This window comes from Phyllobates terribilis, unplaced genomic scaffold (genome assembly GCF_046119375.1).
Source record: "Phyllobates terribilis strain yellow unplaced genomic scaffold, ASM4611937v1 Scaffold_10__3_contigs__length_209671492, whole genome shotgun sequence".
NCBI lineage: Eukaryota > Metazoa > Chordata > Amphibia > Anura > Dendrobatidae > Phyllobates > Phyllobates terribilis.
Window position 1 is genome coordinate 165,720,258 of NW_027362770.1, and position 26,498 is coordinate 165,746,755.

A 26,498-nucleotide genomic window follows, 5' to 3' on the forward strand; every position below is an offset into this window, starting at 1 on the left:
TTAATTGAAATAAAGACACAATCCTTTATTGTTCTAAATTAAACCATACTTACCGTCACGCCCATTCCAGCTGAAGCCAACGATCTCCTGCAATAAAAGAAAAATAATAAAGCAACCTCATCCTTACCTTTCCATGGTTCCCACGACAGCTTCAGCTCTGCTACATCGAGATGACAGGCTGGACCGCAGCAGAACGCTGCCATCCAGCCTCTCATCCCGCAGACACTGAGAAGCGCAGGCTTGCTTGCGCTGCTCAGCGTCTCTCTGTGACGACATCCAGATGAGCCGAGTTCATGTCCAATGAACTCGGCTCACCTCATGCACGTCACTGACAGCGTGGGAAAATTCTCACGCTGAAGCGGTGAGTGCAGGAGAATTCTCCCACGCTGTCAGTGACGTGCATAAGGTGAGCTCATGTCCAATGAACTCAGCTCACCTCCTGCACGTCACTGACAGCGTGGGAGAATTCTCCTGCACTCAGCGCTTCAGTGTGAGAATTCTCCCACGCTGAAGCGCTGAGTGCAGGAGAATTTTCCCACGCTGTCAGTGACGTGCATGAGGTGAGCCGAGTTCATTGGACATGAACTCGGCTCATCTGGATGCCCTCACAGAGAGACACTGTGGAGCGCAAGCAAGCCTGCACTTCTCAGTGTCTGCGGGATGAGAGGCTGGATGGCAGCGTTCTGCTGCGGTCCAGCCTGTCATCTCGATGTAGCAGAGCTGGACCGGTCCTGGGAACCATGGAAAGGTAAGGATGATGTTGCTTTATTATTTTTCTTTTATTTCAGGAGATCGTTGGCTTCAGCTGGAATGGGCGTGATGGTAAGTATGGTTTAATTTAGAACAATAAAGAATTGTGTGTTTATTTCAATTAAAGGACTTTTTTCTGGGTGTTGTGTTTTTTTTAAATACTTTACTAGAAATTCATGGTGGTCATGTCTAATATTGGCGTGACCCCATGAATTTCGGGCTTAGGGCCAGCTGATAATGCCAAGCTGGCCCTAACCCCTTTATTACCCAGTGAGCCACCGCATCAGGGCCCTGGATGAGTTGGGTACAGCGCCAGAAGATGGCGCTTCTATGAACGCGCCATTTTCCGGGGTGGCTGCGGACTGCAATTTGCAGCGGGGGTGGCCCAGAAAGCTTGGGCCTCCCTGCGCTGCGGATTCCAGCCCCCAGCTGCCTAGTTGTACCTGGCTGGACACAAAAACAGGGCGAAGCCCCACGTCAATTTTCTTTAAATTATTTCATGAAATAATTAAGAAAAAAAGGGCTTCCCTATATTGTTGTGTCCGGCCAGGTACAAATAGGCAGCTGGTGGTTGGGGGCAGCCCGTTCCTGCCTGCTGTACCTGGCTGGACACAAATATAGTGCGAAGCCCCACGTCAATTTTTTTTAAATTATTTCATGAATTTCCTGAAATAATTTAAAAAAATTGACGTGGGGCTTCGCACTATATTTGTGTCCAGCCAGGTACAGCAGGCAGAAACGGGCTGCCCCCATCCACCAGCTGCCTATTTGTACCTGGCCGGACACAACAATATAGGGAAGCCCTTTTTTTCTTAATTATTTCATGAATTTCATGAAATAATTAAAAAAAAAGTACGTGGGGCTTCGCCCTATTTTTGTGTCCAGCCAGGTACAACTAGGCAGCTGGGGGCTGGAATCTGCAGCGCAGGGAGGCCCAAGCTTTCTGGGCCCCCCCCGCTGCAAATTGCAGTCCGCAGCCACCCCGGAAAATGGCGCGTTCATAGAAGCGCCATCTTCTGGCGCTGTACCCAACTCATCCAGGGCCCTGGTGCAGTGGCTCACTGGGTAATAAAGGGGTTAGGGCCAGCTTGGTATTATCAGCTGGCCCCAAGCCCAAAATTCATGGGGTCACGCCAGTATTAGACATGACCGCCATGAATTTCTAGTAAAGTATTTAAAAAAAACACAACACCCAGAATAAAGTCCTTTAATTGAAATAAAGACACAATTCTTTATTGTTCTAAATTAAACCATACTTACCATCACGCCCATTCCAGCTGAAGCCAACGATCTCCTGCAATAAAAGAAAAATAATAAACCAACCTCATCCTTACCTTTCCATGGTTCCCACGACAGCTTCAGCTCTGCTACATCGAGATGACTGGCTGGACCGCAGCAGAACGCTGCCATCCAGTCTGTCATCCCGCAGACACTGAGAAGCGCAGGCATGCTTGCGCTCCTCACTGTCTCGCTGTGACGGCATCCAGATGAGCCGAGGTCATGTCCAATGAACTCGGCTCACCTCATGCACGTCACTGACAGCGTGGGAAAATTCTCACGCTGAAGTGCTGAGTGCAGGAGAATTCTCCCACGCTGTCAGTGATGTGCATGAGGTGAGCTCATGTCCAATGAACTCAGCTCACCTCCTGCACGTCACTGACAGCGTGGGAAAATTCTCCTGCAATCAGCGCTTCAGCGTGAGAATTTTCCCACGCTGTCAGTGACGTGCATGAGGTGAGCCGAGTTCATTGGACATGAACTCGGCTCATCTGGATGTCGTCACAGAGAGACGCTGAGCAGCGCAAGCAAGCCTGCGCTTCTCAGTGTCTGCGGGATGACAGGCTGGATGGCAGCGTTCTGCTGCGGTCCAGCCTGTCATCTCGATGTAGCAGAGCTGAAGCTGTCGTGGGAACCATGGAAAGGTAAGGATGAGGTTGCTTTATTATTTTTCTTTTATTGCAGGAGATCGTTGGCTTCAGCTGGAATGGGCGTGATGGTAAGTATGGTTTAATTTAGAACAATAAAGGATTGTGTCTTTATTTCAATTAAAGGACTTTATTCTGGGTGTTTGTGTTTTTTTTTAACTTTGACTATGGGGTTAGTAATGGGGGTGTCTTATAGACGCCTCTCCATTACTAACCTGGGCTTGATGTCAGCTGGCATTATAAGCTGACATCAACCCCAACCCTATTACCCCCTGCCACCGCACCAGGGCAGCGTGGAAGAGCGAGGCTAAGTGCCAGAATTGGCGCATCCTATGAATGCGCCATTTCTGGGGCGGCTGACGGCTGGTGTTTCTAGCCTGGGAGGGGGCCAATATTCATGGCTCCCTTCCTGGGCTATTAATATCAGCCCCCAGCTGTCTGCCTAGCCTTTGCTAGCTATTAAATTAGGGGGGACCCCACGTCATTTTTTTTGGGGGGTCCCCCATTTTAATAGCTAGTAAAGGCTATGTATTCAGCTGGGGGCTGATATTAGTAGCCTGGGAAGCTCCGTGGGTATTACCCCCTTCCCAGGCTTCAAACATCTGCCCCAGCCGTCTGCTTAACCTCCGCTAGAGCCTAAAATTAAGGGGAACCCCACGCCAATTTTTTTAATAATAAATCCTTTATTTTAATACTAAATGACAAGTACAGTAACCAACACTATCACTGTACTTCATATATATGTGACTGACATGTTTCTATCTATCTAATCTATGTGTGATGCTGTATCTTTCTGTTCTAAATTGTCGGGTACCGCTGCTGAATTGCCGGCCGGCTTTTTTAAAGAGACAGTGCATGAAAACACTATTATTTTTTTAAATAAATCCTTTACACTAAATGACAAGTACAGTAAGCAACACTATCACTGTACTTATTATATATGTGACTGACATGTTTCTATCTATCTAATCTATGTGTGAAGCTCTATTCTTTCTGTTCTAAATTGTCGGGTACAGATGCTGAATTGCCGGACGGCTTTTTTAAAGAGACGGTGCATGAAAACACTAATATTTTTTTTAATAAATCCTTTACACTAAATGACAAGTGCAGTAACCAACACTGTCACTGTGCTTCTTATATGTGTGACTGACATGTTTCTATCTATCTAATCTATGTGTGATGCTCTATTCCTTCTTGTCTAAATTGTCGGGTACCGGTGTATGCCGCTGCTGAATTTGCCGGCCGGCTTTTTTAAAGAGAGTGTCTTCTGAGCAGTTTGTCAGCTTTTGGACACCTTTGCAGGTGTTTTCTATGTGTTTCTATGTGTTTTTGTTTGCCTGCCATTGGTTTTAACGGTGTTCGACGGTGTTCTAAGGTGTTCGACGAACAGTTCGACGAACAGTTCCTCGAACATCCCGGTGTTCGACGAACCGAACCGAACCCGAACACTACGGGGGTGGCTCAACACTAGTCACAACATCTTTTAAAAATGTCTGCTTCCTTTCATAAACAGCGCCACACTCCTGTCCACAGGTTGAGTGTGGTATTGCAGCTCAGCCCCATTTCTCTCAATGGAACTGAGCTGCAATAACAGAGACAACCTCACAATGCACTTGAATGGCCGCCGCCATTTTTCAGCAGGCCTGATTCCGGTTACCTGTTTATCTTTCATTCTAACCCATCATCTGTTGTGACCTGGAAACGACTGTTTTTTTTATCGGACATTTTTACGATTTTTAGTGCATTTTGTTTCTTTACTCTGCGGATAAGGATTACAGTCCTGTCTTGGTGGCATTTTTGTAAAAGGAGGGATTGGGGAGGGGGCAGCCATTTTGTTCTCTGCATTAAGTGCTCTGTCTGGTGCTGAAGAAACAAGAGATATTTACAGTGTGAGGGCCTCGGCGAGCAGGTTGTGACAGCACCAAATCTCACAAGGAGCTTAATCCTCATGTCCTTAAAAGCCACTTACAGTGGAGATGGTGGGGGGGCGACACTAACATGGGAATGCGGCAGCTAAGACCACCAATATATCCAAAAACATCAGGGAAAGTGCAAAATCTCCGGTATGGGGGCACCGGTGGAAAACCACCCACGCAAAATAATACTATCATACAGTGCCTAAATAATACCACCAACCATCCAATGTCACAAAGCAATACCGTACACTCCACACAACACTGCCTTACAGTGACTATACATGACATAACAGTACCATACACTCCACACACAACACTGCCTTACAGTGACTATACATGACATAACAGTACCATATACTACACACACAACACTGCCTTACAGTGATTATACATGACATAACAGTACCATACACTCCACACACAACACTGCCTTACAGTGACTGTACATGACATAACAGTACCATACACTCCACACACAACACTGCCTTACAGTGATTATACATGACATAACAGTACCATACACTCCACACAACACTGCCTTACAGTGACTATACATGACATAACAGTACCATATACTACACACACAACACTGCCTTACAGTGACTATACATGACATAACAGTACCATACACTACACACACAACACTGCCTTACAGTGACTATACATGACATAACAGTACCGTACACTACACACAACACTGCCTTACAGTGACTGTACATGACATAACAGTACCATACACTCCACACACAACACTGCCTTACAGTGACTGTACATGACATAACAGTACCATACACTCCACACACAACACTGCCTTACAGTGACTATACATGACATAACAGTACCATACACTACACACACAACACTGCCTTACAGTGACTATACATGACATAACAGTACCGTACACTACACACAACACTGCCTTACAGTGACTATACATGACATAACAGTACCATACACTCCACACACAACACTGCCTTACAGTGACTATACATGACATAACAGTACCGTACACTACACACACAACACTGCATTACAGTGACTATACATGACATAACAGTACCATACACTCCACACACACCACTGCCTTACAGCGACTATACACGACATAACAGTACCATACACTACACACACAACACTGCCTTACAGTGACTATACATGACATAACAGTACCATACACTACACACACAACACTGCCTTACAGTGACTATACATGACATAACAGTACCGTACACTACACACAACACTGCCTTACAGTGACTATACATGACATAACAGTACCATACACTACACACACAACACTGCCTTACAGTGACTATACATGACATAACAGTACCATACACTCCACACACAACACTGCCTTACAGTGACTATACATGACATAACAGTACCGTACACTACACACAACACTGCCTTACAGTGACTATACATGACATAACAGTACCATACACTACACACACAACACTGCCTTACAGCGACTATACATAAATAACAGTACCATACACTCCACACACAACACTGCCTTACAGTGACTATACATGACATAACAGTACCATACACTCCACACACAACACTGCCTTGCAGTGACTATACATGACATAACAGTACCATACACTGCACACACAACACTTCCTTACAGTGACTATACATGACATAACAGTACCATACACTCCACACACAACACTGCCTTACAGTGACTATACATGACATAACAGTACCGTACACTCCACACAACACTGCCTTACAGTGACTATACATGACATAACAGTACCATACACTCCACACACAACACTGCCTTACAGTGACTATACATGACATAACAGTACCATACACTCCACATACAACACTGCCTTACAGTGACTATACATGACATAACAGTACCGTACACTCCACACAACACTGCCTTACAGCGACTATACATGACATAACAGTACCGTACACTCCACACACAACACTGCCTTACAGTGACTATACATGACATAGCAGTACCGTACACTACACACAACACTGCCTTACAGTGACTATACATGACATAACAGTACCATACACTACACACACAACACTGCCTTACAGTGACTATACATGAATAACAGTACCATACACTCCACACGCAACACTGCCTTACAGTGACTATACATGACATAACAATACCGTACACTCCACACACAACACTGCCTTACAGTGACTATACATGACATAACAGTACCATACACTCCACACACAACACTGCCTTACAGTGACTATACATGAATAACAGTACCATACACTCCACACGCAACACTGCCTTAAAGTGACTATACATGAATAACAGTACCGTACACTCCACACACAACACTGCCTTACAGTGACTATACATGACATAACAGTACCATACACTCCACACACAACACTGCCTTACAGTGACTATACATGACATAACAGTACCGTACACTCCACACACAACACTGCCTTACAGTAACTATACATGAATAACAGTACCATACACTCCACACAACACTGCCTTACAGTGACTATACATGACATAACAGTACCATACACTCCACACACAACACTGCCTTACAGTGACTATACATGAATAACAGTACCATACACTCCACACACAACACTGCCTTACAGTGACTATACATGAATAACAGTACCATACACACCACACACAACACTGCCTTACAGTGACTATACATGACATAACAGTACCGTACACTCCACACAACACTGCCTTACAGTGACTATACATGACATAACAGTACCATACACTCCACACACAACACTGCCTTACAGTGACTATACATGAATAACAGTACCATACACTCCACACGCAACACTGCCTTAAAGTGACTATACATGACATAACAGTACCATACACTCCACACAACACTGCCTTACAGTGACTGTACATGACATAACAGTACCATACACTCCACACACAACACTGCCTTACAGTGACTGTACATGACATAACAGTACCATACACTCCACACACAACACTGCCTTACAGTGACTATACATGACATAACAGTACCGTACACTCCACACAACACTGCCTTACAGTGACTATACATGACATAACAGTACCATACACTCCACACACAACACTGCCTTACAGTGACTATACATGACATAACAGTACCATACACTCCACACAACACTGCCTTACAGTGACTATACATGACATAACAGTACCGTACACTCCACACAACACTGCCTTACAGTGACTATACATGACATAACAGTACCATACACTCCACACACAACACTGCCTTACAGTGACTATACATGACATAACAGTACCATACACTCCACACACAACACTGCCTTACAGTGACTATACATGACATAACAGTATCATACACTCCACACACAACACTGCCTTACAGTGACTATACATGAATAACAGTACCATACACTACACACACAACACTGCCTTACAGTGACTATACATGACATAACAGTACCATACACTCCACACACAACACTGCCTTACAGTGACTATACATGACATAACAGTACCATACACTCCACACACAACACTGCCTTACAGTGACTATACATGGCATAACAGTACCATACACTCCACACACAACACTGCCTTACAGTGACTATACATGACATAACAGTACCGTACACTCCACACACAACACTGCCTTACAGTGACTATACATGAATAAGAGTACCATACACTCCACACGCAACACTGCCTTACAGTGACTATACATGACATAACAGTACCATACACTCCACACAACACTGCCTTACAGTGACTGTACATGACATAACAGTACCATACAATCCACACACAACACTGCCTTACAGTGACTATACATGACATAACAGTACCGTACACTCCACACAACACTGCCTTACAGTGACTATACATGACATAACAGTACCATACACTCCACACACAACACTGCCTTACAGTGACTATACATGACATAACAGTACCGTACACTCCACACAACACTGCCTTACAGTGACTATACATGACATAACAGTACCATACACTCCACACACAACACTGCCTTACAGTGACTATACATGACATAACAGTACCATACACTCCACACAACACTGCCTTACAGTGACTATACATGACATAACAGTACCGTACACTCCACACAACACTGCCTTACAGTGACTATACATGACATAACAGTACCATACACTCCACACACAACACTGCCTTACAGTGACTATACATGACATAACAGTACCATACACTCCACACACAACACTGCCTTACAGTGATTATACATGACATAACAGTACCATACACTCCACACAACACTGCCTTACAGTGACTGTACATGACATAACAGTACCATACACTCCACACACAACACTGCCTTACAGTGACTATACATGACAACAGTACCATACACTCCACACACAACACTGCCTTACAGTGACTATACATGACATAACAATACCGTACACTCCACACAACACTGCCTTACAGTGACTATACATGACATAACAGTACCATACACTCCACACACAACACTGCCTTACAGTGACTATACATCACATAACAGTACCATACACTCCACACACAACACTGCCTTACAGTGACTATACATGACATAACAGTACCGTACACTACACACACAACACTGCCTTACAGTGACTATACATGACATAACAGTACCATACACTCCACACACACCACTGCCTTACAGCGACTATACATGACATAACAGTACCATACACTACACACACAACACTGCCTTACAGTGACTATACATGACATAACAGTACCATACACTACACACACAACACTGCCTTACAGTGACTATACATGACATAACAGTACCGTACACTACACACAACACTGCCTTACAGTGACTATACATGACATAACAGTACCATACACTACAGTCATGGCCAAAAGTATTGAGAATGAGACAAATAGTAATTTTTCCAAAGTTTACTGCTTCATTTTTTGTAATGGCAATTTGCATATACTCCTGAATGTCAAAGAGTGATCAGCTTAACAGCATTTACTGTACTTGCAAAGTCAATATTTGCCCAGAAAATGAACTTTAACCCCCAAAACACATTTCAACATCATTGCAGTCCTGCCTTAAAAGGAGCAGCTAACATCGTTTTAGTGATTGATCCATTAACACAGGTGTGGGTGTTGATGAGGACAGGGCTGGCGATCAATCAGTCATGATTAAGTAAGAATGACATCACTGGACACTTTAAAAGGAGTCTGGTTCTTGGTATCATTGTTTCTCTTCAGTTAACCATCGTTATCTCTAAAGAAACACGTGCAGCCATCATTGCACTGCACAAAAATGGCCTAACAGGGAAGAGTATCGCAGCTACAAAGATTGCACCTCAGTCAACAATCTATCACATCATCAAGAACTTCAAGGAGAGAGCTTCCATTGTTGTCAAAAAGGCTCCAGGGCGCCCAAGAAAGACCAGCAAGCGCCAGGACCGTATCTTAAAACTGTTTCAGCTGCGGGATCGGACTACCAGCAGTGCTGAGCTTGCTCAGGAATGGCAGCAGGCTGATGTGAGTGCTTCTGCATGCACTGTGAGGCGGAGACTCTTTGAGCAAGGGCTGGTTTCAAGGAGGGCAGCAAAGAAGCCACTTCTCTCCAGAAAAAACATCAGGGACCGACTGATATTCTGCAAAAGGTACAGGGAGTGGACTGCTGAGGACTGGGGCAAAGTCATTTTCTCTGATGAATCCCCTTTTCGATTGTTTGGGACATCTGGAAAACAGCTTATTCGGAGAAGAAGAGGTGAGCGCTACAACCAGTCTTGTCTCATGCCAACTGTAAAGCATCCTGAAACCATTCATGTGTGGGGTTGCTGCTCAGCCAAGGGAATCGGCTCACTCACAGTCTTGCCTAAAAACACAGCCATGAATAAAGAATGGTACCAGAATGTCCTCCAAGAGCAACTTCTCCCAACCGTCCAAGAGCAGTTTGGCGCCCAACAATGCCTTTTCCAGCATGATGGAGCACCTTGCCATAAAGCAAAGGTGATAACTAAATGGCTCATGGAACAAAACATAGAGATTTTGGGTCCATGGCCTGGAAACTCCCCAGATCTTAATCCCATTGAGAACTTGTGGTCAATCATCAAGAGACGGGTGGACAAACAAAAAACAACAAATTCTGGCAAAATGCAAGCATTGATTATGCAAGAATGGACTGCTATCAGTCAGGATTTGGTCCAAAAGTTGATTGAGAGCAGCCAGGGAGAATTACAGAGGTCTTGAAGAAGAAGGGGCAACACTGCAAATATTGACTTGCTGCATTAACTCATTATAACTGTCAATATAACCTATTGGTACTCATAATATGATTGCAATTATATTTCTGTATGTGATATAAACATCAGACAAACACTAATAAAAACCAGAGGCCAGCAGATCATGTGAAAATATAATTTTGGTGTCATTCTCAAAACTTTTGGCCATGACTGTACACACACAACACTGCCTTACAGTGACTATACATGACATAACAGTACCATACACTCCACACACAACACTGCCTTACAGTGACTATACATGACATAACAGTACCGTACACTACACACAACACTGCCTTACAGTGACTATACATGACATAACAGTACCATACACTACACACACAACACTGCCTTACAGCGACTATACATAAATAACAGTACCATACACTCCACACACAACACTGCCTTACAGTGACTATACATGACATAACAGTACCATACACTCCACACACAACACTGCCTTGCAGTGACTATACATGACATAACAGTACCATACACTGCACACACAACACTGCCTTACAGTGACTATACATGACATAACAGTACCGTACACTACACACAACACTGCCTTACAGTGACTATACATGACATAACAGTACCATACACTCCACACACAACACTGCCGTACAGTGACTATACATGACATAACAGTACCGTACACTCCACACAACACTGCCTTACAGTGACTATACATGACATAACAGTACCATACACTCCACACACAACACTGCCTTACAGTGACTATACATGACATAACAGTACCATACACTCCACATACAACACTGCCTTACAGTGACTATACATGACATAACAGTACCGTACACTCCACACAACACTGCCTTACAGCGACTATACATGACATAACAGTACCGTACACTCCACACACAACACTGCCTTACAGTGACTATACATGACATAACAGTACCATACACTCCACACACAACACTGCCTTGCAGTGACTATACATGACATAACAGTACCATACACTGCACACACAACACTGCCTTACAGTGACTATACATGACATAACAGTACCGTACACTACACACAACACTGCCTTACAGTGACTATACATGACATAACAGTACCATACACTCCACACACAACACTGCCTTACAGTGACTATACATGACATAACAGTACCATACACTCCACATACAACACTGCCTTACAGTGACTATACATGACATAACAGTACCGTACACTCCACACAACACTGCCTTACAGCGACTATACATGACATAACAGTACCGTACACTCCACACACAACACTGCCTTACAGTGACTATACATGACATAACAGTACCGTACACTACACACAACACTGCCTTACAGTGACTATACATGACATAACAGTACCATACACTACACACACAACACTGCCTTACAGTGACTATACATGACATAACAGTACCATACACTCCACACACAACACTGCCTTACAGTGACTATACATGACATAACAGTACCGTACACTACACACAACACTGCCTTACAGTGACTATACATGACATAACAGTACCATACACTACACACACAACACTGCCTTACAGTGACTATACATGACATAACAGTACCATACACTCCACACACAACACTGCCTTACAGTGACTATACATGACATAAGAGTACCATACACTCCACACACAACACTGCCTTACAGCGACTATACATGACATAACAGTACCATACACTCCACACACAACACTGCCTTACAGCGACTATACATGACATAACAGTACCGTACACTCCACACACAACACTGCCTTACAGTGACTATACATAAATAACAGTACCATACACTCCACACACAACACTGCCTTACAGCGACTATACATGACATAACAGTACCATACACTCCACACACAACACTTTCCTTACAGTGACTATACATGACATAACAGTACCGTACACTCCACACAACACTGCCTTACAGCGACTATACATGACATAACAGTACCGTACACTCCACACACAACACTGCCTTACAGTGACTATACATAAATAACGGTACCATACACTCCACACACAACACTGCCTTACAGTGACTATACATGACATAACAGTACCATACACTCCACACACAACCCTGCCTTACAGTGACTTTACATGACATAACAGTACCATACACTCCACACACAACACTGCCTTACAGTGACTATACATGACATAACAGTACCATACACTCCACACACAACACTGCCTTACAGTGACTATACATGACATAACAGTACCATACACTCCACACACAACACTGCCTTACAGTGACTATACATAAATAACGGTACCATACACTCCACACGCAACACTGCCTTAAAGTGACTATACATGACATAAGTTACCATACACAACACACACAACACTGCCTTACAGTGACTATACATGACATAACAGTACCATACACTCCACATACAACACTGCCTTACAATGACTATACATGACATAACAGTACCATACACTCCACGCACAACACTGCCTTACAATGACTATACATGACATAACAGTGCCATACTCAACACACACAACACTGCCTTACGGTGACTATATATATCATAATAGTACCATACACAACACTACCTTACAGTGACTATACATGACATAACAGTACCGTACACAACACACACAACACTGCCTTACAGTGACTATACATGATATAACAGTACCATACACTCCACACAACACTGCCTTACAGTGACTATACATGACATAACAGTACCATACACTCCACACAACACTGCCTTACAGTGACTATACATGACATAACAGTACCATACACTCCACACACAACACTGCCTTACAGTGACTATACATGACATAACAGTACCATACACTCCACACACAACACTGCCTTACAGTGACTATACATAAATAACAGTACCATACACTCCACACACAACACTGCCTTACAGCGACTATACATGACATAACAGTACCATACACTCCACACACAACACTGCCTTACAGCGACTATACATGACATAACAGTACCATACACTACACACACAACACTGCCTTACAGCGACTATACATGACATAACAGTACCATACACTACACACACAACACTGCCTGACAGTGACTATACATCACATAACAGTACCATACACTCCACACACAACACTGCCTTACAGTGACTATACATGACATAACAGTACCATATACTCCACACACAACACTGCCTTACAGTGACTTTACATGACATAACAGTACCATACACTCCACACACAACACTGCCTTACAGTGACTATACATGACATAACAGTACCATACACTACACATACAACACTGCCTTACAGTGACTATACATGAATAACAGTACCATACACTCCACACACAACACTGCCTTACAGTGACTATACATGACATAACAGTACCGTACACTCCACACACAACACTGCCTTACAGTGACTCTACATGACATAACAGTACCGTACACTCCACACACAACACTGCCTTACAGTGACTATACATAAATAACGGTACCATACACTCCACACACAACACTGCCTTACAGTGACTATACATGACATAACAGTACCATACACTCCACACACAACACTGCCTTACAGTGACTATACATGACATAACAGTACCATACACTCCACACACAACACTGCCTTACAGTGACTTTACATGACATAACAGTACCATACACTCCACACACAACACTGCCTTACAGTGACTATACATGACATAACAGTACCATACACTACACATACAACACTGCCTTACAGTGACTATACATGAATAACAGTACCATACACTACACATACAACACTGCCTTACAGTGACTATATATAAATAACAGTACCATACACTCCACACACAACACTGCCTTACAGTGACTATACATGACATAACAGTACCATACACTCCACGCACAACACTGCCTTACAGTGACTATACATGACATAACAGTACCATACACTCCACGCACAACACTGCCTTACAATGACTATACATGACATAACAGTGCCATACTCAATACACACAACACTGCCTTACGGTGACTATATATATCATAATAGTACCATACACAACACTACCTTACAGTGACTATACATGACATAACAGTACCGTACACAACACACACAACACTGCCTTACAGTGACTATACATGACATAACAGTACCGTACACTCCACACACAACACTGCCTTACAGTGACTATACATGACATAACAGTACCATACACTCCACACAACACTGCCTTACAGTGACTATACATGACATAACAGTACCATACACTCCACACACAACACTGCCTTACAGTGACTATACATGACATAACAGTACCGTGCAATACCTATACAGCTACTACCATATTGCAAACAAATAACAGTGCCTATATAATTAGCATCACATACTATCCAAATAACAGTGCCAATGTAATTAGTACTGCGCAGAGACCACACAACAGTGCCCCACTGAGCTCGAAAACTACTTTACAGAGAGACACAGCAATTGTAGTTGAGTACCAAACAGTATCCACATAATAGTGTCATACAGTGCTTATATAATTAGTACCATACAGTGACCACATAACAATGCCATTGAGACCTATATAATTATTAGTATATAGTGACCATATAACAGTGCCATAGAGTGCTTATATAATTAGTACTGTCCAGTGACTGCATAACAGGGCCAATACTATATAATTGGTACCATATAGGGAACCACATAACAATGTCATACAGATCTTATGTAATTAATAGCATACAGTAACCATATAATAGTGCCATACAGTGTTTAGATAATTAATACCATACAAGGACCACATAACCATACCATCCAGTGCCTATATAATTATTAGCATTGTGACTATATAACAGTGACACACAATGCTTATATAGTTATTTGCATATAGTAACCATACAACAGTGCCATACATTACCTATATAATTAGAAAGTATTCAGACCCCTTTAATTTTTTCACTCTTTGTTTCATTGCAGCCATTTGGTAAATTCTAAAAAGTTTATTTTTTTTCATTAAAGTCCACTCTGCACCCCATCTTGACTGAAAAAAAACAGAAATGTAGAAATTTTTGCAACGTTCACCATCCAACCTGACGGAACTGGAGAGGATCTGCAAGGAAGAATGGCAGAGGATCCCCAAATCCAGGTGTGAAAAACTTGTTGCATCATTCCCAAGAAGACTCATGGCTGTACTAGCTCAAAAGGGGGCTTCTACTCAATACTGAGCAAAGGGTCTGAATACTTATGACCATGTGATATTTCAGTTTTTCTGTGATTTTTCAGTCAAGATGGGATGCAGATTGTACTTTAATGAGAAAAAAAATGAACTTTTTAGAATTTACCAAATGGCTGCAATGAAACAAAGAGTGAAAAATTTAACGGGGTCTGAGTACTATCCGTACCCACGGTAGTTATTAGCATATAGTAACCATACAACAGTGCCATACAGTACCTATATAATTAGTACCATACAGTGACCACATAACAATGCCATACAGTACCTATATAATTAGTACCATACAGTGACCACATAACGGTGCTGTACAATGCTTATGTAATTAATACCATACTGTGACCACATAATAGTGCCATACAGTGATTATATCATTAGTACCATACAGTGAATACATAATAATGCCATCCAGTGACCACATAACATTGTTATACAGTGATTATATAATTAGTAACATACAGTGACCACATAACAATGCCATACTATGCTTATGTAATGAATATCATGCAGTGACTACATAACAGGGCCTATAGAATTAGTTCTATACAGTGATGACATTGCTGATACCATACAGTGACTACATGACAATGCCGTACAGAGATTATAATTCATATTACTGAGTAACCACATCACGATGCCCATTTACAGTAATTAATACAACAAAGTAACCACACCACTGTGTCTTACAGAACCAGAAAAGTACTATACATTGAAATCTAACAATACCATAAAAGCCTATATAATTACTTACAGTGAACTTATTACATCGCCATACAGTGACTATATAATTACTTCAACACAGTAACCATATAACAATGCCTATATAATAAGTATTATACAGTGATAACATAATTAATACTATACAGTAACCACATAACAGTGGCATATTGTGGCTATGTAATTAGTGCCATACAGTGAACAAAAAACGGTGCCTAATTAATTAATACAACACGGAGATCACATAACAATGCCATACAGTGTCTGTATGATAGCGACAATGATGGAAGAACATTGCCACACAGTGCTTATATAGATATACCACATGGTGACCGCATACCAGTGCATATAATAATAGTGCCATACAATGATCACATAATCATGCCATACAGTGACCACATAACAGTGCCATACAGCGACCACATAATAGTGCCATACGGTGATCACATAACAGTGCCATAGAGTGACTACATAATAGTGCTATACAGTTATTACATAACAGTGCTATACAGTGACAACACAACAGTGCTATACAGTGACCATATAACAGTATCATACAGTAACCACATAATAGTATCATACAGTGCCAACATAACAGTATAACAGTAACATACAGTGAGCATATAACAGCACCATAAGATGACCACATAACAGTGCCATACATTGATCACATAAGTGCCATACAGTGACCACATAACAGTTCAATAGAGTGACCACAAAATAGTGCCATGCAGTGACCACATAATAATGCTATACAGTGACTATAGTACCATGCAATGACCACATAATAGTGTCACACAGTGACCAGATAATAGTGCCATACTGTACCAACATAACAGTACCATATAGTGACCACTAAATAGTGCCATATAGTGATCACATAACAGCATCATACAGCGACCACAAAACAGTTTCATAAAGTGACCACATGATAGTGTCATACAATGACCACAAAACAATGCTATACACTGACTACATAATGGTGTCATACAGTGACCACAAAACAGTGCCATAGACTGACCACATAACAACACCATAGCCTGACCACATAACAGTGCCATACACTGACCACATAACAGTGCCATACACTGACCACATAACAGTACCACAGACTGACCACATAACAGTACCACAGACTGACCACATAACAGTACCATACACTGACTACATAACAGTGCCATACACTGACCACATAACAGTGCCATACACTGACCGCATAACAGTGCCATACACTGACCGCATAACAGTGCCATACACTGACCGCATAACAGTGCCATACACTGACCACATAACAGTACCATACACTAACCACATAACAGTACCATACACTGACCACATAACAGTGCCATATACTGACCACATAACAGTACCATACACTGACCACATAACAGTACCATACACTGACCACATAACAGTGCCATATACTGACCACATAACAGTGCCATGCAGTGACCACATAACAGTACCGTATAGTGACCATATAATAGTGCCATACAGTAATCACATATTAGTGCCTTTATAATAACTGCTATACAATAATGATATAACAATGCAACCCAATGTTTATATAGTATCACAATAATTAATAGAACAATGCTCATACTGTAGTGCCATACAGTGCCTGTATAGTACTGTGCAGTAACCTCATAACAATACACTGGCCATATAATTAGCAGCACAATACACAGACATGAGGGAGTTGGGATTTCAGAAGGTCCAGTATAGGACCATGGCAGGCCACATAACACAAATCCATAATACGGCCATGTGCCTGACCCCAAACTGTGGAATGTTGCCAACTGTGTTTCCGAAGTGGAGCCTTTCCTTAAATTTCACCGCCCACCATTTACTGACAGTCAGCAAATCCATGTACCAAGATGGAATGAGTCCTGAGCATAGAAAGTGATTTAGTGAATCATCGCAGTTTGCACGTCTACCTGAGAGCTTGGGAATTTCCACCAACAAAAAAGTTCAGACATTAAAAACACAAGGTTAAAGGGGGGATCTCGTGATTGACTGGAGGAATTACACTGTAAAAATAACAATACCATTGAAATAACTTCCATATGACAACCAAGTCTAGCGTCTCAACCACCAAGATACACAATGAGGCCGCAGACAATGTAGCACCAGATTAGTGCCGAGCACTTCTCTCCACTCCTGAATGTCGAGGTCGAGACTCCATGATAAAATCTAATAGCTGATTGAAGTTAAGCTGCCCGGCATAGTCATAACAACCCCGACCACATAGAAGAGCTCCCCGGCCTGCGCATCAATGTTCTCGTCATCGAGGCCAGACATCACTTACAGCCAGTTTATTGCACCTATCAGTAATATAACTCTGTGAGACACATAGTGATGAAGTGATTCATCCATGATAAAGCCTAGGTATTTCCAAAGTGTCTATTAACCATAAGCAGGATTTCCTAAAACTCATCGTCGACAAAACCCATAATTTTTTCGAAGTCCCATTCAATCTTCACTACCAGAATTATTAACATTAAGAATATCTGTTTGTGAATCACAAAGTGAGAGAGTGATTCATCTCTGATAAAACCTTGGTATTTCAGTGTGAACCTATTTCCTCAGTATCTATCAGCCATCTCCACCTTCTTCTCCACAGATTTCCTAAAGCTCAACATGGACAAAACTCAATTCATAATTTTTCCTAAGTCCCATTCAATCTTCACTACCAGAATTATCAACATAAATAATATCCGTTGGTGAATCACAAAGTGAGAGCGTGATTCATCCCTGATAAAACCTTGGTATTTCAGTATCAACCTATTTTCTGAGTGTCTATCAGCCATCTCCACCTCCTTCTCCACCGATTTCCTAAAACTCAACATGGACAAGACCCAATTTGCCATTTTTCCAAAGTCCCATTCAACATCCAGTTCCAGAACTATCAACCTCAGCACTACTGTATATGTCAGTGAATCACGGAATGAGAGAGTGACTCATCATGGATAAAATCTTGGTATCTCAGTATGAACACATTTCTGGAGTGTCTATCAGACATCTCTATCTCCATCTCCTCCGGCTTCCAAAGACTCAACATGTACAAAACATAATTCATCACTTTTTCCTCAGTCCAATTCAACGTCCAGTACCTGAACTATCGACATCAAGAATATGTGTGATTCATGAAATTAAAGAGTGATTCATTCCAGATAAGGTCTTGATATTTCAGTATGAACATATTTCCCGAGTGTCTATCAGTCATCTCCATCTTCTTCTCCACTAACTTCCTAAAATTCAACATGGATAAAACCCAATTCGCCATTTTTCTGTAGTCCATTTCAACCTTCAGTACAAGAGCTTTCAACATTAGTAATTAGTAATATATGTCAGTGGGTCACGGATTGAGAGAGTGATTCATCATGGATAAAATCTTGGTATCTCAATATGAACACATTTCCGGAGTGTCTATCAGCCATCTGTCAGCCATCAAACAGAGGCTGGACAGACATCTGTCTGAGATGATTTAGTGAATCCTGCATTGAGCAGGGGGTTGGACCAGATGACCCAGGAGGTCCCCTCCAACTCTACCATTCTATGATTCCTCCTTTTTCTCCACCGACTTGCTAAAACTCAATATGGACAAAACCCAATTTGCCATTTTCCTCTAGACCCATTCAAGCTCCACTACCAGAACTGTCAACATTAGTAATATCTGTTAGTGAATCATGGAGTGAGAGAGGGATTCATTCCAGATGAACTCTTGATATTTCAGTATGAACACATTTCTGGAGCCACAGGCAGCGACTACCTAAAACACAACATGGACAAAAATCAATTCAACATTTCCCCCAGTAACCATTTAAGCTCCAGTACCGGAACTCTCAACATCAATAATATTTGTCATTGAATTACGGAATGAATGAGAGTGTGATTCATTATAGATAAAGTCTTGATATTTCAGCATGAACATATTTCCTGAGTGTCTATTAGTCCTCTTCACCGAATTCCTAAAACTCAACATGGACAAAAACCCAATTCACCATTTTTCCGGAGTCCCATTCAACCTTCAGTACCAGAACTATCGATATCAGTAACATATATCAGAGAGTCACAGAATAAGAGATTAATTCATCTTGGATAAAATCTTGGTATCTTTCCACATTTCCAGAGTGTCTATCTGCCATTTCCACCTTCTTCTCCACCAACTTGCTAAAACTCAACATAGAGAAAACCCATTTCGCTATTTTCTTCAAGTCCCATTCAAGCACCACTACCAGAACTATCAACATCGGTAATATCTGTTAGTGAATCCCGGAGTGAGAGAGTGATTCATTTCTAATAAGATCTTGATATTTCAGTATCAACACATTTTTAAGTGTCTATCAGCTATAAGCACCTATTTTCTAAAACTCAACATGGACAAAACCCAATTCACCATTTTTCCGAAGTTCCATTCAAGCTCCAATATCAGAACTTTCAACATGAGTATTATTTGTCAGTGAATCATGGCGTGAGAGAGTGATTAATTCCTGACAAGGTCTTGATATTTCAGTATGAACATATTTCCTGAGTGTCTATTAGCCATCTCCATCTTCCTCTCCACCGACTTACTAAAACTCAACATGGACAAAACCAAATTCGCCGTGTTTCCAGATTCCAATTCAACCTCCAGTCCCGGAACGATCAACCTCAGTAATATATGTCAGTGAGTCACGGAATGAGAGAGTGATTAATTATGGATAAAATCTTGGCATCTCAATATGAACACATTTCCGGAGTGTCTGTCAGCCATCTCCACTTTCTTCTCCACTGACTTCCAGAAACACAACCTAGACATAACTCAATTCATCACTTTTGCGCAGTCCCATTTAACATCCAGTACCAGAACTATCAGCATCAAAATATCAGTGAATCATGAAGTTAGAGAGTGATTCATTCCAGATAAGGTCTTGGTATTTTAGTATGAACACATTTCCAGAGTGTCTATCAGCCGTCTCTTTCTTCTTCTCCACCAACTTCCTAAAAACCAAAATCAACATGGACAAAACCCAATTCTTAATTTATTATCAGTCCCATACAAGCACCACTACCAGAACTATCGACATCAGAAATATTCGTCTTTGAATCACGTAGTGAGAGAGTTATTCGTTCCAGATAAGGCCTTGATATTTTAGTATACGATGAACACATTTCTGGAGTATCTATCAGTCATCTCCATCTTCTTCTCCATTGACTTCCTAAAACTCAACTTGGACAAAACTCAATTATTTATTTTTCTGAAGTCCCATTTAATGTCCAGTACCAGAACAACCAACATCAGTAATATTTGTCAGTGAGTCACGCAATGAGAGAGTGATTCATAATTGTTAAAATCCTGGTATTCAGTATAAACACATTTCTGGAGTTTCTATCAGCCATCTCAACCTTTTTCTCCACTGACTTCCTAAAACTCAACTTGGACCAAACCCAATTCATGATTTTCCTCCTTTCCATTCAACCTCCAGCACAAGAACGATCAACATCAAGAATATCTATCATTGAATCATGAAGTTAGAAAATGATTAAGTCTCAATAAGTGTTTCGCTCGTGCCCGGACTGACTGGCGTGAGCGTGATTAGTGATTAGAGATGAGCGTTGTTCTACTCGAACTGTTCGCCAATCTCAAATTCGAGCTGTTTTGGGCGGTGTTCGAGCCGTTCGGCGAACACGAACAATTTGAGAAAAATTTGGCTGTTCGAGGTTATGTTCGATAACTGTTCGTGCACCAAAATCATAACTGGATTTTTTCTCAGTAATGATGAAAATTAATGTTAATACGCAGTTTGAGTGTACAGCGGGGCGGGGGGAGGGGCAGGGGATGGATCTCTGCAGGAACAATGAAGATCTCCATTTTTTTTTCTCTTTCCCGCATTTGCAGTGGGGAGGTGCAATCTGTCAGCCTATCAGCAGCGCACACACGGAGCGAAGTGCTTTTTTTCACACAAGCAAGGGCATGTGTGATTGGCAGTGTATGTCACATGTCCTTGCCCTATAAGACCAAGCCATTTTCCCCGTCGCCACCATTTTCTCACTGCTGCAGCTGCGTGTTAGACGGCACCGCTGTTGCTGTGTGCGCTATACCTTGTTAATTTCAAGCCAATTTTCGCACAAATATACAGATAGCTTGGGAGTAGGGAATAGTTGTGATTGCAGTCCTTTTAAGGACTAGGTTACAGCATTTCCTACGACTTTTATCAGGGAGGTCTGTGCTCTTAAATAGATAGGTTGTGGGAGTAAAGACTAATTGTAATTGGAGTCCTTTTCAGGACTAGGTTACATCAGTTCCTATCAGTTTTTGCCAGGCAGGTCTGTGCCAGTGCTGTGCAAGTTTTTTTCACAGCATTTGGCTGAATCTAGCAAAGCTAATCCTTTTTGGCCTATTGCAGAGTGTGTTAGTCAGTGGAGTAGCCTATCTGTGTTGCAAGATATACCACCTGTGTATAGAATACCAATTTTTTTACTGCACCTAGTGAAGTAAAATCTTTTGGGCATAGCATCATTCTATTAGTCCATCTATACTGACCTCCATCAGGTTGCAAATTAAAACTAATTTTTATCTGCATCTACAGTACCTCTGAAAAAATATTTGGGCTTCTACCTGTGTGTGGGACTTGTTGTATTAGTCCATCTATACTGACCTCCATCAGGTTGCAAACTGAATATATTTTTTTCTGCATCTACCTCTGAAAAAATATTTGGCCTTCTAGTAGTGTGTCGGACTTTCTCTATTAGTCCATCTATACTGACCTCCATCAGGTTGCAAACTGAATATAATTTTTTTCTGCATCTAGCTCTGAAAAAATATTTGGCCTTCTAGTAGTGTGTCGGACTTTCTCTATTAGTCCATCTATACTGACCTCCATCAGGTTGCAAACTGAATATATTTTTTTCTGCATCTACCTCTGAAAAAATATTGGGCTTCTAGCTGTGTGTGGGTCTTGTTCTATTAATCCATCTATACTGACCTCCATCAGGTTGCAAACTGAATATAATTTTTTTCTGCATCTAGCTCTGAAAAAATATTTGGCCTTCTAGTAGTGTGTCGGACTTTCTCTATTAGTCCATCTATACTGACCTCCATCAGGTTGCAAACTGAATATAATTTTTTTCTGCATTTAGCTCTGAAAAAATATTTGGCCTTCTAGTAGTGTGTCGGACTTTCTCTATTAGTCCATCTATACTGACCTCCATCAGGTTGCAAATTAAAACTAATTTTTATCTGCATCTACAGTACCTCTGAAAAAATATTTGGGCTTCTAGTTGTGTGTGGGACTTGTTGTATTAGTCCATCTATACTGACCTCCATCAGGTTGCAAACTGAATATATTTTTTTCTGCATCTACCTCTGAAAAAATATTTGGCCTTCTAGTAGTGTGTCGGACTTTCTCTATTATTCCATCTATACTGACCTCCATCAGGTTGCAAATTAAAACTAATTTTTATCTGCATCTACAGTACCTCTGAAAAAATATTTGGCCTTCTAGCTGTGTGTGGGTCTTGTTCTATTAATCCATCTATACTGACCTCCATCAGGTTGCAAACTGAATATAATTTTTTTCTGCATCTAGCTCTGAAAAAATATTTGGCCTTCTAGTAGTGTGTCGGACTTTCTCTATTAGTCCATCTATACTGACCTCCATCAGGTTGCAAATTAAAACTAATTTTTATCTGCATCTACAGTACCTCTGAAAAAATATTTGGGCTTCTAGCTGTGTGTGGGACTTGTTGTATTAGTCCACCTATACTGACCTCCATCAGGTTGCAAACTGAATATATTTTTTTCTGCATCTACCTCTGAAAAAATATTGGGCTTCTAGCTGTGTGTGGGACTTATTGTATTAGTCCATCTATACTGACCTCCATCAGGTTGCAAACTGAATATATTTTTTTCTGCATATACCTCTGAAAAAATATTGGGCTTCTAGCTGTGTGTGGGTCTTGTTCTATTAAGCCATCTATACTGACCTCCATCAGGTTGCAAACTGAATATAATTTTTTTCTCCATCTAGCTCTGAAAAAATATTTGGCCTTCTAGTAGTGTGTCGGACTTTCTCTATTAGTCCATCTATACTGACCTCCATCAGGTTGCAAATTAAAACTAATTTTTATCTGCATCTACAGTACCTCTGAAAAAATATTGGGCTTCTAGCTGTGTGTGGGACTTGTTGTATTAGTCCATCTATACTGACCTCCATCAGGTTGCAAACTGAATATATTTTTTTCTGCATCTACCTCTGAAAAAATATTGGGCTTCTAGCTGTGTGTGGGTCTTGTTCTATTAATCCATCTATACTGACCTCCATCAGGTTGCAAACTGAATATAATTTTTTTCTGAATCTAGCTCTGAAAAAATATTTGGCCTTCTAGTAGTGTGTCGGACTTTCTCTATTAGTCCATCTATACTGACCTCCATCAGGTTGCAAATTAAAACTAATTTTTATCTGCATCTACAGTACCTCTGAAAAAATATTTGGGCTTCTACCTGTGTGTGGGACTTGTTGTATTAGTCCATCTATACTGACCTCCATCAGGTTGCAAACTGAATATATTTTTTTCTGCATCTACCTCTGAAAAAATATTGGGCTTCTAGCTGTGTGTGGGTCTTGTTCTATTAATCCATCTATACTGACCTCCATCAGGTTGCAAACTGAATATAATTTTTTTCTGCATCTAGCTCTGAAAAAATATTTGGCCTTCTAGTAGTGTGTCGGACTTTCTCTATTAGTCCATCTATACTGACCTCCATCAGGTTGCAAACTGAATATAATTTTTTTCTGCATTTAGCTCTGAAAAAATATTTGGCCTTCTAGTAGTGTGTCGGACTTTCTCTATTAGTCCATCTATACTGACCTCCATCAGGTTGCAAATTAAAACTAATTTTTATCTGCATCTACAGTACCTCTGAAAAAATATTTGGGCTTCTAGTTGTGTGTGGGACTTGTTGTATTAGTCCATCTATACTGACCTCCATCAGGTTGCAAACTGAATATATTTTTTTCTGCATCTACCTCTGAAAAAATATTTGGCCTTCTAGTAGTGTGTCGGACTTTCTCTATTATTCCATCTATACTGACCTCCATCAGGTTGCAAATTAAAACTAATTTTTATCTGCATCTACAGTACCTCTGAAAAAATATTTGGCCTTCTAGCTGTGTGTGGGTCTTGTTCTATTAATCCATCTATACTGACCTCCATCAGGTTGCAAACTGAATATAATTTTTTTCTGCATCTAGCTCTGAAAAAATATTTGGCCTTCTAGTAGTGTGTCGGACTTTCTCTATTAGTCCATCTATACTGACCTCCATCAGGTTGCAAATTAAAACTAATTTTTATCTGCATCTACAGTACCTCTGAAAAAATATTTGGGCTTCTAGCTGTGTGTGGGACTTGTTGTATTAGTCCACCTATACTGACCTCCATCAGGTTGCAAACTGAATATATTTTTTTCTGCATCTACCTCTGAAAAAATATTGGGCTTCTAGCTGTGTGTGGGACTTATTGTATTAGTCCATCTATACTGACCTCCATCAGGTTGCAAACTGAATATATTTTTTTCTGCATATACCTCTGAAAAAATATTGGGCTTCTAGCTGTGTGTGGGTCTTGTTCTATTAATCCATCTATACTGACCTCCATCAGGTTGCAAACTGAATATAATTTTTTTCTCCATCTAGCTCTGAAAAAATATTTGGCCTTCTAGTAGTGTGTCGG

The 26,498-nt window shown here is 41.2% G+C and overlaps 1 protein-coding gene across 4 annotated transcripts in view; it reads right to left on the minus strand.

Annotated features, from left to right (window-relative positions):
• Positions 1-26,498, minus strand: part of WNT7B (Wnt family member 7B) — a 313,390-nt gene that overhangs the window by 37,124 nt on the left and 249,768 nt on the right. The window lies entirely within an intron of this gene.